The 19,276-nt window shown below is 33.6% G+C and overlaps 1 protein-coding gene across 1 annotated transcript in view; it reads right to left on the bottom strand.

Moving 5' to 3' along the window:
* Positions 1–19,276, bottom strand: part of LOC148956787 (brachyurin-like) — a 625,076-nt gene that overhangs the window by 278,586 nt on the left and 327,214 nt on the right. The gene's annotated exons all lie outside the window — the stretch shown is intronic.

Here is a 19,276-nt window from a genome sequence, read left to right as displayed (position 1 = left end):
AGACTCTTTATTGTTTTAACAATTTAGATATACCAACTAGAAATTAAATTCAAGAAATTATGATAAAATTCTCAGTATAAGTAGCAAATTCTTTCTTGAATTCACCTGTTGGATAAACAAAAAAATATTTCGTTCAAGAAATTATGACAAAATTCTAAGTAAGTAACAAACTTTATTGTTTTCACGAGTTAGATATACGACGTAGAAATTAAATTCAAGAAATTATGAAAAAATCGCAACTAAGTAGCTTTTTTTTTTCTCTTTATCACAAACAATTTTCACTTAGCTACGCGATGTAGATATTTAATTCAAGAAATTATGAAAAAATTCTCAGTAAGTAACAATTTCTTTCTTGAAGTCAACTCTTGGATACATCTGTACTGTATACCCAAGAGGTGAAATCAATAAAGAGTTTGTTACTTACTTACAAATATTTTCATAATTTCTTGAATGAAATTTCCGTATTGTGTATCCACGAGATGACTTCAAGAAAGAAATTGTTACTTACTGAGAATTTTTTCATAATTTCTTGAATCAAATTTCTACATCGTGTATCTAAGTCATGAAATTCTTGAATTAAATTTCCGTATTGTGTATCCATGAGTTGACTTCAAGAAAGAAATTGTTACTTACTGAGAATTTTTTCTCAATTTCTTGAATTAAATTTCTACATCGTGTAGCTAAGTGAAAATTATTTTTCATAAAGAGAAAAAAAAAAGTTACTTACTTGCGGTATTTTCATATTTTATTGAATGAAGTATCTGTACTGTATATCAAAGAGGTGAAAAAAAAAAGAGTTTGTTACTTACTTACAAATATTTTCATAATTTCTTGACTGAAATTTCCATATTATATATCCAAGAGTTGACTTAAAGAAAGAAATTATTTTTTTTTTAATAATTTCTTAAATTAAATTACCGTATTGTGTATCCGAGAGTTGACTTCAAGAAAGAAATTTTTACTTACTGAGAATTTTTTCATAATTTCTTGAATTAAATTTCTACATCGTGTATCTAAGTCATGAAAACAATAAAGAGTTTGTTACTTACTTGGAATTTTGTCATAATTTTCGAACGAAATGTCTTTTTGTTTATCCAGCAGGTGAATTCAAGAAAGAATTTGCTACTTACTTACAATTTTTTCATAATTTCTTTAATGAACTGTCTTTTTTATTTACCTAGGAGGCGATTTCAAGAAAGAATTTGCTACTTACTTAAAATTTTCGATAATTTCTTAAATGAAATTTCTGCATTGTGTATCCATGAGGTAACATGAGTGTGTTACCTATTTACAATTCCTTCATAATTTCTTGAATGAAATTTCAGTATTGTGTATCCCATAGGTGAAAACAATAAAGACTTTATTACTTATTTGCGATTTTATTATGATTTCTTGAATTAAATATCTGTATTGTGTCCAGGAAGCGAATTCAAGAAAGCTATTGTTACTTACTTACAATTTCTTCATAATTTAATGAAATACATAAAACTATTCTAAAGAATAAAGACTGGTTAAGCTTAAAGATATTTATTGCTTAAACGTATTAACATATTTTTGAAAGAATTTGCTACTTACTTACAATTTTTGATAATTTATTAAATGAAATTTCTGCATTGTGTATCCATGATGTAACTTCAAAAAATAGTTTGTTGCTTACTTATAGTTTCTTCATAATTTCTTGAATGAAATGTCTTTTTTTTATTTATCCAGGAGGTGAATTCAAGAAAGAATTTGTTCCCATATGTCTGACAATAGATGTATAAACATTCATTTTCTTACATCTCCTAGGTTTTATTAGACTTTCTAAACGTTAAATATTTTAGCTTACTCTAAAAATAATGAACACATAACAATGTAATGCATAATATATTTTTAATGAAATAATTCTATGTAGAATATTAATACAAAAAATATATTATGATGCATTATTAATATCAATGATTAACTTTGGACATTTTGAATCTGTTCCATAAAATAGTTCACCATGTTCTCTCTTGATATTATAGCTATTGTCTTCTCTTAGTTCGTAATCAGTAGAATAATCATTATTCCATTTTGAGTCATACACAATTTTTACTGGTGTCTCATCAACAGGCTCAATATGCGTTTCGTCTTTGGTATTATTTGGATCAATGACTGTTTGATCAATGGCAGTAACGTTTGCTGGTGCTTTGTTTTTCATCGATTCATCTTTATATTCCATCGTGATATTTTCTGACAATGCCCTTTTTATTTTTCTGGCAATTTCACTGTCTATTATCACATTATTTTTACACAGGTAACAGTTTCGACACGTAGACAAGATATGGTTTACGATATTAGTAGAAGAGTAGGCCTTTCTTTTATTGATCTTCCGTTGAATGCTAATACCCCAACGGTGACGATTGGATGTATCAGTAGGTAATGTGTTACCTGCAACAGTAACAAGGAGTTGTCCTCTATCATCAATGATTATTTTTATGTTGGCATTCTCTTTGAGTGCAATCATCTCTGGAGATCTCAATCTCGCATAACCACCAACATAAGAGTTGAATTTTTTCGGTGTTCCAAAGAAATTTAATTCCTTACTGTCATGACAATGCATGCTTACATTTCCAATAGTGCTACCACCTGTACTTGTTTCAAAGTTTAAATACTTCTCTTTGTCAGCATTCAATGCTACAATAACCTTGTTATGTAAACACACTTTATTAAAATGCTCCATCTTCACTTTTTTTTTTTAAAAGATATTACTTGTGTGTTTATCATTCCACTGCGTAAAAAATACTGATTTAATACATGCAATAGATTAGGTAGTGTCAATAACCGGTCATAAAATACCGGTGGGGAAGTCATATCTTGTCTCTGACCAATCACAGAGCGCAATTATTAGAACTGTAAGCATATTTTGACATTTTAAGTTATGTACAAAAATACAAAAATAAATAAAGTAGAAAAATTTCGAAGTTTTAAAAAAGATTTTTTTTTTGAGAAAAAAAAAACAACAACAAACGTTTACATAAAAATAGTACTTAGAGTTCACTCTTAAACATCCAAAAACGATGGTCTCATAATATAGAATAGTTTTTTAACATGTCTTATGGATTTATCACGATCATGTATGTTCCTAGGTATCCACTGTGCGAAGAACCTAACCTCGTCTTCAGGACGGTGATAACCCCCCTCAAATTTAGGACACTTAAACTCTTCTAGATTGAAAAGTGGAATCCTAGGGTCACACTTTTGAATTAAAACTTTATCTGTAGGTACATTGCCCTTTACTTAGAGTGCTTCAACTCCGAAAAAGCTGCAAATTCCACTGACTTCCTCCTGAACATTTCTCAGTTCCTGACCAGTATTATTAAGTGGTGTAATCACTCTATCATAGAATCCCAGTCTGTTTATATAACGTAATGTAGTACTCCACAAGTTTTTATCATACTCAAACAGATTACAGTTCACTAACCAATAACCATTTAGGGTTAACTTACCTTTTTAGGGGTGACCATTTAGGGTTCTCCTACATGCTGAATATGAAAGTGTGTTCCCTGGCATGCTGGATCTGAAAGTGTATTTTCTACTCATGATTTGATGGAAGATTTATCATCTGTTGAAAATCTACTATTGTTACAATTGCTTAAAGTGAAATTCGAGTCGTATATTAAACGTTTTTAAATTGTTTAAAATTTAGTATCCATTAATTTATATATCACAATGTAAAGAAACATTAAAAAAAAAAAAAAAAAAAACTCTTTGGTCGTTGAAGAATTTTAGTTTTTTGTAATGCTTAGAAAACCCAAATAACGGGGTATAACGATATCACAGGGTATTTAATTGCGTGATTTAATAGAATAAAGCGTCTCACATCTCTACCATTATACAGAGGGCTATGTTTGTCCTTTTTCTGTGTTTTTACAAGTGTCCTTAACTGTTTTCTTTTTTCACTCGAATCGTTGTCAATGTGTAAAGGGATATTTTCACCGTGTATATTGGTAGCTTGCATTGATGTGGTATCGTTCCATCTTGGTCGCTTTTCAGGGGGAGAGTAATTGCATGAATCCACTTCCTCCTTAAAAAAAAAAAGAAGAAAAATTTAGTAAGGAAATAATAACCCCTCTTTTACAGATAAATTGTCCCTCTAAAGTTGATTCTGATGTTTGTAGCACTCTATGTTTTAGTGCATTAGAAATATTAAAAAAAAATTTCAACTGAAAGTAAGGAGAAACACTAAAACTTAAAATGAACCAAAATTATTACGTATATGAGGGGGGGTTCCCTCCTCCTCAAAACCTCGCCTTTCACGCTAAGTTCAAATTTTGTTCCAATTCTTTAAAAATGACCCCTGAATCAAAAAGGTTGCTTAATTAGAATAAATAGCTCTTTTGAAAGCAATAAACAAACTTTAGCCTAAAGAGTGAGGTACTGACGAAGGGGCGAACCCCCTCATATACGAAATAATTTCTGTTCTTTTTAAGTTTTAAAGTTGCTCCTTACTTTCAGTTGAAAAACTTTCAACTGAAAGTTTTATTTATTTAAACTAGTTTCTAGTTTAAATTTTAGTGTAAAATTTATTTTCTTATCGTTTTTAAATAGTGCTGGTAAATCTGACACCACCTACATATAAAATTTCTCTTCCCCCCTTAAAAATTCCTCCATGGTGATAACATACCCCTTAACTCCCCCCCCCCCCCCCCACCCCTCCACCGACCACAAAAAAAAAACTGAAAACGTCTGTATACTCCCCAATAACCAATGCTATATGCAAACAATGGGCAAAGCTCATAACTTGCAGTCCTCCTCCCGGGCATGTGAGGGATTAAATCATCCTCAAAGACATAGTTATTAGATTTTCTTGAATAAATATGGTAATTTCAAACTTTTAATCCGGTGACTTTGGGAAAAAATGATCCTAGGAGGGGGCTTAGTTGCCGTCCAAATCCTTAGGTCACTTGAAAAGGACACTAGAACTTTTAATTTCTATTTGAATGAGGCCTCTCTCAATATTCTAGGACCTCTGGGGCAATATAGTCACCGCTGAAAAAAAAACAAATAAACACGCTAATGACCCGTTAGGCATTCTTAACCATAGCAATACCTTTACGCTAATACCTCTTCGCAAAAAAAATTCGCAAATATCGTAAACTAAAGAAGTAATTACATCACTGTTGTTAGCTCCATCATTAATCTCCAATAATGTAAATGCACCACTCATTTTTTTCCTCTACTAATATTCTTGCAAATAAAAACTATTCTCTTTGAATTCAATTCTCTTACTAACATGAATTGTAAAGAAAACTATTACTCTTCTGGACCTCAATCCTCATTTAACTCAACCCCCGTGCAACTGAACCCCCCCCCTTGTAACTGAACCCCTGTATAACCGAAACCCCCTTGTAACTGTAGCCACTTTAACTGAACCCTCGTGCAACTAAACCCCCCATGCAACTCATCCCCCTCAAAACACTTCAGCCAGTTCTTTTTAAATTGACAATACTTTTCATACATTACTTATGTATTATACAGACCACATCGGCGATGTAAAGCTAGGTCAAGTCACAATGTCATTCTATCGTTACTTTTCAATTAAGCTATTGAATACCTTCTAGCAATGTCTCTTGTAAGCGTCAAATCTATTAAGTATCTGATGTAAGCACCCCATTCTTTATTTACCCGTGAGGCATTCTTAACCATCGCAATACCTTTACGCTAATACCTCTTCGCAAAAAATTCGCAAATCTCGTAAACTAAAGAAGTAATTACATCACTGTTGTTAGCTCCATCATTAATCTCCAATAATGTAAATGCACCACTCATTTTTTTCCTCTACTAATATCCTTGCAAATAAAAACTATTCTCTTTGAATTTAATTCTCTTACTAACATGAATTGTAAAGAAAACTATTACTCTTGTGGACCTCAATCCTCATTTAACTCAACCCCCGTGCAACTGAACCCCCCCCCCTTGTAACTGAACCCCTGTATAACCGAAACCCCCGTGTAACTGTAGCCCCTTTAACTGAACCCTCGTGCAACTCAACCCCCCATGCAACTCATCCCCCTCAAAACACTTCAGTCATTTCTTTTTAAATTGACAATACTTTTCAAACGTTACTTATGTATTATACAGACCACATCGGCGAGGTAAAGCTAGGTCAAGTCACAATGTCATTCTATCGTTACTTTTCAATTAATCTATTGAATACCTTCCAGCAATGTGTCTTGTAAGTGTCAAATCTATTAAGTATCTGATGTAAGCACCCAATTCTTTAATTACCCGTGAGGCATTCTTAACCATCGCAATACCTTTACGCTAACACCTCTTAGCAAAAATTTCGCAAATCTCCTAAACTAAAGAAGTAATTACATCACTATTCTTAGATCCATCATTAATCTCCAATAATGTACATGCACTCCTCATTTTTTTCCTCTACTAATATCCTTGCAAATAAAAACTATTCTCTTTGAATTCAATTCTCTTACTAATATGAATTGTAAAGAAAACTAAACAGATACACCGGTTTTTCCGACACGGATTTAACCTAAAAAAAAAACTTGTATATCATGAAATAGAAATTCAGTTAATTGTGTCAGAAAAAACTTGAAGCAGAACAGATTAGACCAAACTTGTTTGATATGGGCACGTACTCACATTTTATAGATTCAAGGAACGTACATTTTATATTTCATATTGCTCTAGCTACTCTAGAAATTACATCTCTTTACAAATGGTCCTGGTAATCCAATTGCTCGAAACCTTACACACATATCTATACCCCAGGCGTAAGTTTCCATTGAGGTTTTTAAGTGCATAAGCCCTTACTACTGCCGAGTTTGATAACCAGTCAAATAGATTAAAGACCCCCCCCCCTCAGTCCACTTACGACGTGTATGCCTTTGTCTGTTATCGCTTTTACACGATTTTTCTTGTTCCGTATATACGACTTGGAATATGCTCTTTTAGACGTAATCTAAATAATCAAACAGTTCGTGGTAACAAACTGTAAGTAAGGAGCGACCCGGCTCAATGGTAACCGAAACTAAAAAAAACGGAATTTTGATACCAATAGATACATCAAAAGAATCAGATTTTAATTTTAATTTCAAATATATAAGTTTCATCAAGTTTAATCTTACCTATCAAAAGTTACGCGCCTGAGAAATTTTGGAAGATTTTCGAAAAAAGGGGGAAAGACTCCCTAAAAGCTATAGAACCTTAATGAAAATCAAACCATCATATTCATCGTATCAGAAAACCCTATTGTAGAGGTTTCAAGCTCCTATCTACAAAAATGTGGAATTTTCCATTTTTTGCCAGAAGAAAGATCACGGATGCGTGTTTATTTTTTTATTTTTTTTTTATTTTTACCAGGGGTGATCGTATCGACCCAGTGGTCCTAGAATATCGTGGGAGGGCTCATTGGAACGGAAATTAAAATTTCTAGTGCCCTTTTTATATGACCAAAAAATGGAGGGCAACTAGGCCCCCTCCCACGCTCATTTTTTCCCAAAGTCACCCGGTCAAAATTTTGAGATAGCCATTTTGTTCAGCATGGTCGAAAATATTATAACTATGTCTTTTAGGATGACTTAACCCCTCGAAGCCCCCAGGGGGAGGGCTGAAAGTTATGAACTTTACCCAATGTTAAAATATAGGTATTTGGTTATTGGTACCCGGCTCAATGGTAACCGAAACTCTAGAAAACGGTATTTTGATACAAATAGATACATCAAAAGAATCGGATTTTAATGCTGATTTCAAATATATAAGTTTCATCAAGTTTAATCCTACCCATCAATAGTTACGCACCTGAGAAAATTTGGCTGATTTTCGAAAAAAGGGGGAAAGACCACCTAAACATTATAGAACCTGAATGGAAATCACAACATAATATCCAGCGTATCAGAAAACGCTCCTGTAGAGGTTTCAAGCTCTTATCTACAAAAATGTGGAATTTTGCATTTTTTACCAGAAGATATATCACAGATGTGTGTGCATTTATTGTTTTCTCCCAGGGGGGATCGTATCGACCCAGTGGTCCTAGAATATCGTGGGAGGGCTCGTTGGAACGAAAATCAAAAGTTCTAGTGCTCTTTTTAAGTGACCAAACAATAGAGGGCAACTAGGCCCCCTCCCACGCTCATTTTTTCCCAAAGTCACCCGATCAAAATTTTGAGATAGCCATTTTGTTCAGCATGGTCGAAAATATTATAAGTATGTCTTTTAGGATGACTTAATCCCCCGAAGTTCCCGGGAGGAGGGCTGAAAAATATGAACTTTACCCAATGTTAACATATAGTATTGGTTATTGGGAAGTATACAGTACAGACGTTTTCAGGGGAGATTTTTCCTGGTAGTGTGGGGGGTCGGGGGTTATGTGGGAGGATCTTTACATGAAGAAAGTTTTCATGTGAGAATGGACATAGTTATGAAGGGGACGCCGGACTTCCCAGCATTATTTAAAAAAAGGTCAGAAATTAAATATAAATAAACAAGTTTTTCAACTGCAACAGCAGCAACATCAAAACTTTAAACGAACAGAAAATATTACATATATGATTGGGTTCACCCGCTAGTCAATACCTCACTCTTTAAGCCAAAGATTTTTTACTACTTTCATAAGAGCTATTTATTCTAATTAACGGCCTTTGTGGCTAAGGGGTCATTTTTAAGAATTGGAACAAAATTCGAATTTTAGCTTCAAGAGCAAGGCATTGACTAGGGGGCGAACCCCCTAATATACATACTAAAAATATATGAATATAGAAGTTCGTTACGTAAGTTAATTCGTAAGTTATGTATGTTTACTACTAATAAAAATGTTCGTAAATAAAATGAAACAAGTCATTTAACCAAATAAAATTAAATTAATATTAAAACTGTATTTTAGTTATTCATGCGCGGTGAGCCAATACAAAAACCTGTATTTATACAAAAACGTTCAAAAATTAAATAAAAAAACAAGTTTTTTTAACTGAAAGTACGGAGCGGCACTAAAACTTAAAATGAACAGAAATTATTTCATGTATGAAAGGAGCTGTCCCCTCCTCAACGCCTCGCTCTTTACGCTAAAGTTTGACTTTCTCACAACTTTTTTTTTTTTAACAATAAAAAACTTTAGCGTAAACATCGAGGCGTTGAGGAGGGGATAGCCCCTTTCATATACGGAATAATTTATGTTCGTTTTAAGTTTTAATGTCGCTCTTTACTTTCAGTCAAAAAGACTTGTTTTTTTTTATTTAATATATCTAAAGGATTCAGATATAATCTAAATAAATTCAGTAATGGCCTTATAAGAAACTATATTGATGAATTTCAGAATCATTTAGTATTAAAAACAAAAATAATAGATGCGACTGAGGCCGGATCAAATGGCAAATGAAATAACGAACTATTACTGAAGAATAAAGAGAGAGAGAATGGAGAGAGTTTGGTAACCAGCCAAAGAGTTTTAGAGCCCCGCCTACAAAATTACGACGCGTATGCCTTTGTCTATTATAGCTTTTACACGATCTTTCTTGTTCCATATACGACATTTGGATATAATCTTTTCGATTTTTAATGTATTTCGTTGCTCCTGCCAAATTGGTCTTGAAAGCCATCTGTCATGTGCCCCGGGCCCCCTCCTTCAAGATTTTTCTGGTCCCCTCATTTCGATTTTGCTGTTTTTTAAATAAACGTAATAATTCAGTTGATTATTGGCGTCCTTGTCAAATTGACCCCCCCCCTCAAGAAAAAAATACTCTAGATCTGAATTTGTCATCAGTTGGCTTGGGACAGGGTAGAAATTTAATTTCTTCAGACTCATTACCCCTCTCCCACCCTCCCTGGTAGTAGTATTTAGTAATACGTTTGAAAAGACAATCCCCACTATTGTAGTAGGGACCAGGGTTGCCACCATTGGTGATTTTGTTTTTACTGTAAATCAAAATAGCAGGTCAGGGGAGATGACCAAAAGCCGTGCTACCTATATTAGTACAGAAGAAAATGTAATAGACGGCAATCGCTGGATCTACGAAACTCTGTGTTTGGAATCTTTGGATCTGCGAAGTTTGTTGCAGGCCTAGAAAATATATTATATTATTTATATTTAAGGCTATATTTACTTCCTAACGCCTAAGTAGGTGGGGCTATATACTTATTTCTAGTCATCAACTACTATAATAAGCAGAGATGGGCTAAACTCTAGATAAGGCATGATTCTAGCTGAGGGGCTTTTGACTATCTTGGAGAATAGTTAGACTAGGAGATTGAAACTTTCAGGAATGAACTCAAGCCCTAAATCATGTCCCATGAAAGTGCATTCTAGCTTCCATTTTAACTGTTTTACTATGTCTAAGGCTTCAGAAATAGCATAGAATTTTTTCCCATAATTTTGGCTGGTATGCTTTTCGTTAAACTTAGGTTTCTAAAACATAACGCTAATGACATGAACTGGATTTTAAATTATTTTGCGACTTTATTTTCAAAATTAAGATCCATTCCTGAAAGTTTCATTCTCATAAGCTAACTATTTCTAAGATAGCAAGTCCCTCCACCTAGAATTTTATCGTGTATTAACCCATTTTACTTTTGTGTTTGGTATATAGGAAATGTAAGCAAAACCGACCTTTCTAAATCTTCAATGTTGGTGATAAAACTACTAAACTAGCCTATTTACCATAATATCTATTCTTTTTCCCTCTATTGAGTTGAAGTTTTACCTTTCCATTATGTTGAAGGTGCAGACTAGGGACCCCTGAAGAAAAGAACATTTCTTATCCTGTATTATTTATTCAATTGTACTGAAACAGTTTGTTCTTAATAAAACAGTTTGTGGTAACAAATTGTAAGTAAGGAGGGTTGCAGCTCAATAATAGCTGAAACTCTAAAATTTTTGAAGTTTGATATCAAATTCCAAAAACGAAATTTTGATATAAATACAAATATCACAAGAATTGGCCTGTTATGCTGATTCTAAAAATATAAGATTCATTAAATTTAGTGTTATCAATCGAAGGCTACAAATCTGAGAAAATTTGAATAATTCTCGAAAAAAAAGCGGGAAAGAACCCTCTGAAGTAAATGAATCTTAATGAAAATCACGCTATCGGAATCAGCGTTACTCTGCAAGCAATAGAAGATACGTATTCAATACTAGGACTGTAATTGATGCCAAAGGCAACATTTTTCTGAAACTCCCCCCTTTTTTGGAGCTTTGGCAAAAAATAATCATAAAATCTATTTTTGCCAAGGAACTCTTTTTAAACCAATTTCATCTTTATCTTTGAACTCTAAAAATCTGCAATTTCTGGGAGTGAACACTTTAAATAGAAACTGTAATTAGCTATGAGAACAAAATCTGTATGAATGTGAGATTTTAAAATCGTTTGATATGAACAGTACTTTGCTTTTTTCTGGTGACTACTAGAGACCAATAACTTCTATAAATTCATCTAAACATGTAAATACCAATAGTAAGCATAAATTCATCTAAAAATAGGTATTAAAATGCATCAATATTAAACAAAACGCTTAGCTATAAAAATTACTTAACAGATAATATCCCTATTTGGTACACCAAAGTTTTCACTGCCAATTTGCCTTTTGGTGATTTTTTATGAGAGAAAATGGTGATTTTTTTGCGTTCAGTGGCAACCCTGGGACCCCTGTCCGCAGGAACATCAGTGTTTCCACTTTTCCATTTCAATTTTCCCTATTTTATATCAATTTTCCCTGAAACTCCTTGTCTCTAGGTCTAATTTCTCCCTATTTTTCTCCCTAGAAACAAGGGATAATTTGCCTTACATTTCCATACAATCTGTAAGAAAAAAAAATAGCGCAGCATCAAATTGCTATTTTTTACTTCAGATAATGATATATATATATATATATATATATATATATATATATATATATATATATATATATATATATATATATATATATATATATATATATATATATATATATATATATATATATATATATATATATATATATATATATATATATATATATATATATATATATATATATTTATAACATTTTTTACCCTACCAAGAACACATAAAAAAGTTTAATTAAGTGTCATTTCCAGCACTTCATCGCACATAGCGTTTGCCTCCGTCTTGAAACCAGCGGCTGCTTTCGGTGTGCTGACAGTTGATGACGTTTTATCTTTTTTTTTCAACCAGTAATTGACTTGAATAAGTGAGACTAGTGTGACATTATCGACACTATTTCGGATGTTTGTTTATATTAATTTCAGAAGACTAAACAAACGCTCAGCTAGTACATCGCTAAAAGCTAAAGAGAAGATCACCGATAAGCACTTCCGCAACTCCGGGTACTTGATTTCGCCACCGCAGGTCTTCAGACTAAATATCTTCATCCAGTACTGCTAAACTGACAGGTCTTGAACTTATGCATATCCCAAATGAAGCTCAGTGATATCAGTCATTGCCTGTGACCTCCAGTCTACGTCCGTTTTATAGAGGCAACACTTAAAACAGGAAATATCGCTTAGGAAACACTTAGAACAGGAAAATCTCTTAGAGCAGGAAATCTCTCAAATAGTGGCCTTAGAGATTTTGGCTTCAAATTTCTTGGAGTCCTTGGTTCAACCAAAGCCAAACTGTCATAAATTTCGTCTTGAGACGGTCTTGGATCTGCTTGAATACGACTATATAATATTTTCGACATGACTGCTAAAAGAGATCAATATTATCACTTGGCTTTTGAGCATGTACGAGTTCTTGCATTGAATCAGTTACAGTCATTCCCACATATATTTGGTCTAAAGGCAGATACTCACTTGAAAGGTTAAGATCCAGTTCGGTAAACAAACCAACACTGCGAAAATAGTCCAGTTTCATGAAGGTAGACACAATATCATTCGCAAGTCTGCTGAAACTTGCTTTTAGGGAGTGGAGCAGTCCATGAATTCAAGGTATGGCTTTGTCAACTTGTTTTGTAATGTTGGCAAGATAAGGTCATTGGTTGCAGTTGGGCAGTCAAACGTGATCAGAGGCAACGCTATAGCGTTGTCTATAGTAAAGGCCATACGGCTCCAATGTTTTTTGTTGTTGTTTTTTCCAGAGGCAATTCATATGGAAGGGGTCGTCGTAGAAGCTTCAAAGGGGGCTCATTCATTTGTAAATTGTGAGTTCTTGTGCCCTTTTTAATAGTCGAAATTTTTTGGTCGGCAACTTGCCCCCCCCCCCCCCCACGCCCATCATTCCCCCAAATACATCCAATCAAAATTTTGAGATAGCCATTTTGTTCAGCGTAGTTGATTTCCAGATAGAAAATATATTTTTGAGGAGGATACTCCCCCACAACCTTCAGGGCGAGGGTTTTAAGTTATACCCTGGGGGCATATAAGGTTTTTATAGAAGGCGTTCTCGTAGAAACTTCAAAACAGGCTCATTCGATTGGAAATTAAAGAGCTAGTGCCCTTTTTAATAGTCAAAAGTGATTGGATTGTAACTAGCCCCCCTCCCCCCGACGCCCATCATTTCCCCAAACACATCCAATCAAAATTTTAAGATAGCCATTTTGTTCAGCGTAATTGATTTCCAGATAGAAAATATATTTTTGAGGAGGACACTCCCCCACAACCCTCAGGGCAAGGGTTTTAAGTTATGCCCTGGGGGCATATAAGGTTTTTATAGAAGGCGTTGTTATGGAAACTTCAAAACAGGCTCATTCAATTGGAAATTAAAGGGATAGTGCCCTTTTTAATGTTCGAAAGTTATTGGAGTGCAACTAGCCCCCCCCCCTCGGATACCCATCATTCCCCCAAACATATTCCATCAAAATTTTGAGAGAGCCATTTTGCTTAGCTTAGTTGATTTCCAGATAGAAAATATGTTTTGAGGAGGACACTCCCCCACAACTCTCAGGGCAAGGGTTTTAAGTTATTCCCTTGGGGTATATAAGGTTTTTATAGAAGGCGGTGTCGTAGAAACATCAAAAAAGGATCATTCGATTGGAAATTCAAAGGGATAGTGCCCTTTTTAATAGTCGAAAGCTATTGGAGTGCAACTAGCCCCCCCCCCCCCGATGCCCATCATTTCCCCAAACACATCCAATCAAAATTTTGAGATAGCCATTTTGTTCAACGTAGTTGATTTCCGAATAGAAAATATGTTTTTGAGGAGGACACTCCCCCACAACCGTCAGGTCAAGGGTTGTAAGATAAGACCTGGGGAAATATAAGGTTTTTATAGAAAGCGGTATTGAATAAACTTAAAAAAAGGCTTATTCTATCGGAAATTCAAAGAGATAGTGCCCTTTTTAACTGTTGAAAGTAACTGGAGGGCCCCTAGCTCCCTCACCCCCAGACCTATTAATCCCCCAATCACGTCCAATCAAAATTTTGAGATAGCCATTTTGTTCAGCATAGTTGATTTCCAGATAGAAAATATATTTTTGAGGAGGACAATCCTCCACAACCCTCAGGGCAAGGGTTTTAAGTTATGCCCTGGGGGCATATAAGGTTTTTATAGAAGGCGGTGTCGTAGAAACTTCGAAAAAGGCTCATTCGATTGGAAATTCTAAGGGCTAGTGCCCTTTTTAATAGTCAAAAGTGATTGGAGGGCAACTAACCCCCCTCTAACGCCCACCTTTTCCCAAACACATCCAAACAAAATTTTGAGACAGCCATTTTATTAAACGTAGTTTTAAGTTCTGGAAATTAGGTCTTTGAGGATGACAACTCCCCCAAAACCCCTAGGGCAAGAGTTGTAATTTAAGGATTCTCCAAATCCTTCCCATTATTTCTTATGGAAGGGATGCTTGTATAAACTTTGGAGAGGTCTCATTTGACTGAAAATTGAAAGTTCTTGTTCACTTTTTAAGAAGCAAAAGAGATTGGAGGGTGACTGGCCCCCCCCTCCTCCATGCCCTAAATGCTTCAGATAAAAATTTTGAGACAGAAATTTTGTTAAAATAGTTAAAAGTTCTGATAACAAAAAACTCCGGTGTCGACACAGCCCACCAGGGCCCAGGGGTAGGCGTTGTAAGTTATGCCATGGAGCATAACTTATTAAAGTGGGTTTATAACTTATGGGAAGGGGTTTTGTATGGGAAGAACACATAGGAAATCTATTATAATTATCCAATTATAAGGTTAAAATACATACTATGAGATAGATGTAAAATTGCTTTGGCACACAAAATCCTATATAGGTCAATTCCAAACAGTCGTGATCCCTGTGTCAGCAAGTGAAATGGTCTAAACCCCCTTATTGGAACTATTTTTTTAATCCATTCATTGTTGTCAATCGCTGTCCACAAGTTATGCAAGCTGTCTATTGTTCATATATAAAGTTTTTATCAAAGAGGTAATTGTATAGACGTAAAAAAAAGCCTCATTCGATTTAAATTGAAATTTCTATATCCGTTTTTTAAAGTCAAGAATAATCGGACAGTAAGCACCCCCCCCCCCCATGCCATAAAAACTTGAAACTTTTTGCACTCAAAAAGAACAAAATTAATTAAAAAAAAAACTTTCCGAAAAATAAGTTTTTCAAAGAAAAGTAAAGGCCATTTTAAACTTATTCTCAGGATATACAAATACATGTTATAATTAAAACTAAACAAGACCAGAAATTACTATTAAATAATAAATTAAACCTAAAACGAACAGAAATAAAATACACAATCATAGCAAAAAACATACAACAATTAATAATATAAATGAATAAATAGATCTTAAAGCGAATAATGCTTAGATTGAATATGAAAATCAAGCTTAAAACGAAAGCAAATATTTTGCTATTAGTATAAATGAAGTATAAATGAAACTTAAAACGAACAGAAATTAAATAACAATCAATGCGAATAAACATACAATATATATTAATGTAAATGAATAAATAAATCTTAAAACAAGTGAAACTTAAATTTAATATGCAAATCAAGTTTGAATCAAGTAAAAATAACTACAAACAAGAGTTTGTATGTCGCCTCACTGCAGAAGCCTAAAGCCTACTGCGTCATTGGCGCTTTATTCAAAACGAATTATATTACAAATGTTTTCTTTTGTACTTAATATTGAAAATAAATATTAAAACTACAGTAAAATTTTGAACTGATGAGCTTTTAGCAATTAATATCATTATGCATCAAATATTCAGTTTAATTTATTAGTTCTTTTCAAGATTAGTCAAGACAAATATAGTTTCACTACAAACAAAATTTGGATACTGCCCCCTTTTTTAACTGTAAAAACCTAAAGCTTTCTGCGTCATTGGTGCTTCACTGAAAACAAATTTCTCCTATATTACAAATTTATTATTTTCCAGTTCTTACAGCATTGAAAATGAAAATAAAATTACAGTGAAAAGAAAATCTTGAGCTGATGGACCTTTCAACAATTAATATCATTATATATCTAATATTCAATTTGATTTTGTTTATACTTTCCAAGACTGTTCAAGACTCATATAGTTTTGCCATTTTTTTTTAACTCTGCCATTTTCTCTAACTAATCGTGTTAGTTTGTTATGAAAACATTCTATCGCCTCTAGACATTTCTATTTGAGCGTAAAACTGCACCTTAAACTATGTGGAAGATGCACTATCTTGCATGCAATACAAAAATATAATACAATATCAAGTTTAAAAATGTTCCACCCCTAGTATGTTAGTTTCATTTAAATTTTTGAATTCGCTTGGTCAATTTAGGGAGTGGAGGGTAGGCTAATTCTCGTAGCAGCCCCATTCCGTCGTGGTATGATTCACACTTTCAACACCTGGCGTCCGGACTGTCATATAATCTACCAAGCATACAACTATCCCAAATCAGTATCAATAAATAAATGAAACCCAAAACGAACAAATATTAAAATAAATATTAGAGTCAAACTCAAACCGAGCATAAATTAATATGAGTAGGGTTCAAAACCCCTATGCTTTCTAAAAGCCAGAATATAATTTGTACTTTACTGAAAAAAAATTCAAATGAGTTTCCTGAAAAAAAATGTGCATTGTCAATTTAATATACATATGCTGATATTTATTCCCTAAAATCTTAATTAATGAAAGAATTGTTTTCAGTAAAGCGCCAATGACGCAGTAGGTTTTAGGCTTCTGCAGTGAGGCGATATCCAAACTCTTGTTTGTAGTTATTTTTATTCGATTCAAACTTGATTTGCATATTCAATTTAAGTTTCACTCGTTATATGATTTATTTATTCATTTACATTAATATATATTGTATGTTTGTTCGCATTGATTGTTATTTAATTTCTGTTCGTTTTAAGTTTCATTTATACTTTAATAGCAAAATATTTGCTTTCGTTTTAAGCTTGATTTTCATATTCAATCTAAGCATTATTCGCTTTAAGATCTATTTATTCATTTATATTATTACCTGTTGTATGTTTTTTGCTATGATTGTTTATTTAATTTCTGTTTGTTTTGGGTTTTATTTATTCTTTAATAGTAATTTATGGCCGTTTTGAGTTTTAATTTTAACACGTTTTTGTATCTCCTGAGCTTAAGCTTAAAATGGCCTTTACTTTTCTTTGAAAAACTTATTTTTCGGAAAGTTTTTTTTTAATTAATTTCTATGAAATACTGAGTAAAAGTAACCCGATGCTCAATAAGCCTCTTTATGCAGGCCTGAAGAGACAACCAACGGGTCTGTCCTTGTGGAAGAATTGAGAGTGCTTTGCATTGAAAGAACTCCTGAAATTCAGCATCTTTATCCCGCCTTGAAGCGCTTCTGGAAAAGTGGGCATAGATATTTCGTGTCAGGTTTTCTAGTGTCTTGGGAAGTGACAGGCATGCACAGGATAAACATAAGTGAATAAGATGGCATGAGCATTTCACATTTATGATATGGGGCACCATGGCTTTCATTAGCACTGAAACAGATCTATTGGCTCCAAACATGACGTTAGTAGTATTTGCACAAAATCCAACAATATTTTGTCAGGGAAAGGAATGTTTTTTTTAATGGCTTGTTTGATTCAGTTAGTCAAACCTTCAGCCGATCCATCACTACACGTAACCATGTCCAATACTTTGACATGAAATTTTGATCTTTCTCACAAAAAAATACTACATGATAGCTAGTTGCTTGTCAACAGCACAATAAGTGGTCTCATCAATTTAGCAGAGAGAAAAAAGTGGTTTTGAGGAGTAGTAGTCTGAATAGTTGTGTAGAAAGAAAGAAAAATTCTGTCGCAAATTGTTTGTAACTTTCTGTTTACCCAGAGTGACCCCTACTAGAACCTGGTCTTTCGGAAACAGTTTTTTAGGAGAGGGATCAAGCTGTCCGCAAGACATAAGACAAAATATGCAGATGCGCTGTTCAATTTCTTTGGAATTACTACCTACAGTCAGAAGTTTTTCAATGCTGCCACTGCCAACATTTGTCTCAATTTCATTGCTTACTTTTAGATGCTGCTTGGTCCGAGCATGCCTGATCAACTTTGATTTCCCACAATATTCATACTTTAAAAAGAACCTACAGTATGGTACATAAGTATTTTTCTTTGGCACTCTTTTATCTATCCAATTTTAAACATTGGTAACTGAAGCCACTTGTCAACAAACTTTTGGTCGAATTTTTTCTTTTGAGAATTCTTAAAATCCTTACTTTACCCAAAATTTCCCTGGAAATCTTTACTTTACCCCAGATTCAAAATAAGTGTCCCTAAAGGAAGTGATTTCTTCCTAAAACAGGGTAATCCAGGGCTTCCACTATCCCCGAATTTTCGGGGATTTCCCCGAAAATCTATGTGTCTCTCCGAAAAAATTTTTGGTTCCCCGAAATTTCCCTGAAAATCAACCAATCACGGTGTCACCCATAGTGACTATCCCTACCAAACATTACTTTACATGGCATAATTTGTCACTAGCCTACTCTCTTGTTCGTTAATTTTCGTCTCCTGTGTTACTTTGCATAAGAACCGGACAGATACAATTTAAGTATAGACGGTTCTTCATATTTTCACAAAACTATCATTTTCCCACATTTAGATTAAACCATTTCGAATGCAGTATTCCAAATGCTATTAAGATTCTTACATTTGCCTGATTCGTGGTCAAGACAATCTTGACAAAATTAGACAAGAATTTTACTTAAAGTTGTTGAACGCTCGGTTGGATTTTGGGTTTTGAAATTGAACTTCTAAAGAGCGTTGAATTGTTTTGAAAGCCGAATCATAAGTTTAAATTTTGTTTTCTTTTCCTATTTTCGGTTTTGGACATACTGTATTAATGGTTAATACTTAATGATTGAAGGCATAATATATTCAAGGAATTGACCTTTTTGCCGGGAATTCTTATCATTTAAATTTTT

The sequence above is a fragment of the Artemia sp. Qi Xiang Cuo genome, chromosome 1, assembly GCF_049724085.1.
Source record: "Artemia sp. Qi Xiang Cuo chromosome 1, ASM4972408v1, whole genome shotgun sequence".
NCBI classification, from domain to species: Eukaryota; Metazoa; Arthropoda; class Branchiopoda; order Anostraca; family Artemiidae; genus Artemia; species Artemia sp. Qi Xiang Cuo.
The sequence above is the reverse complement of the archived record's forward strand: the minus strand, read 5'-3'. Positions and strand labels throughout refer to the sequence as shown.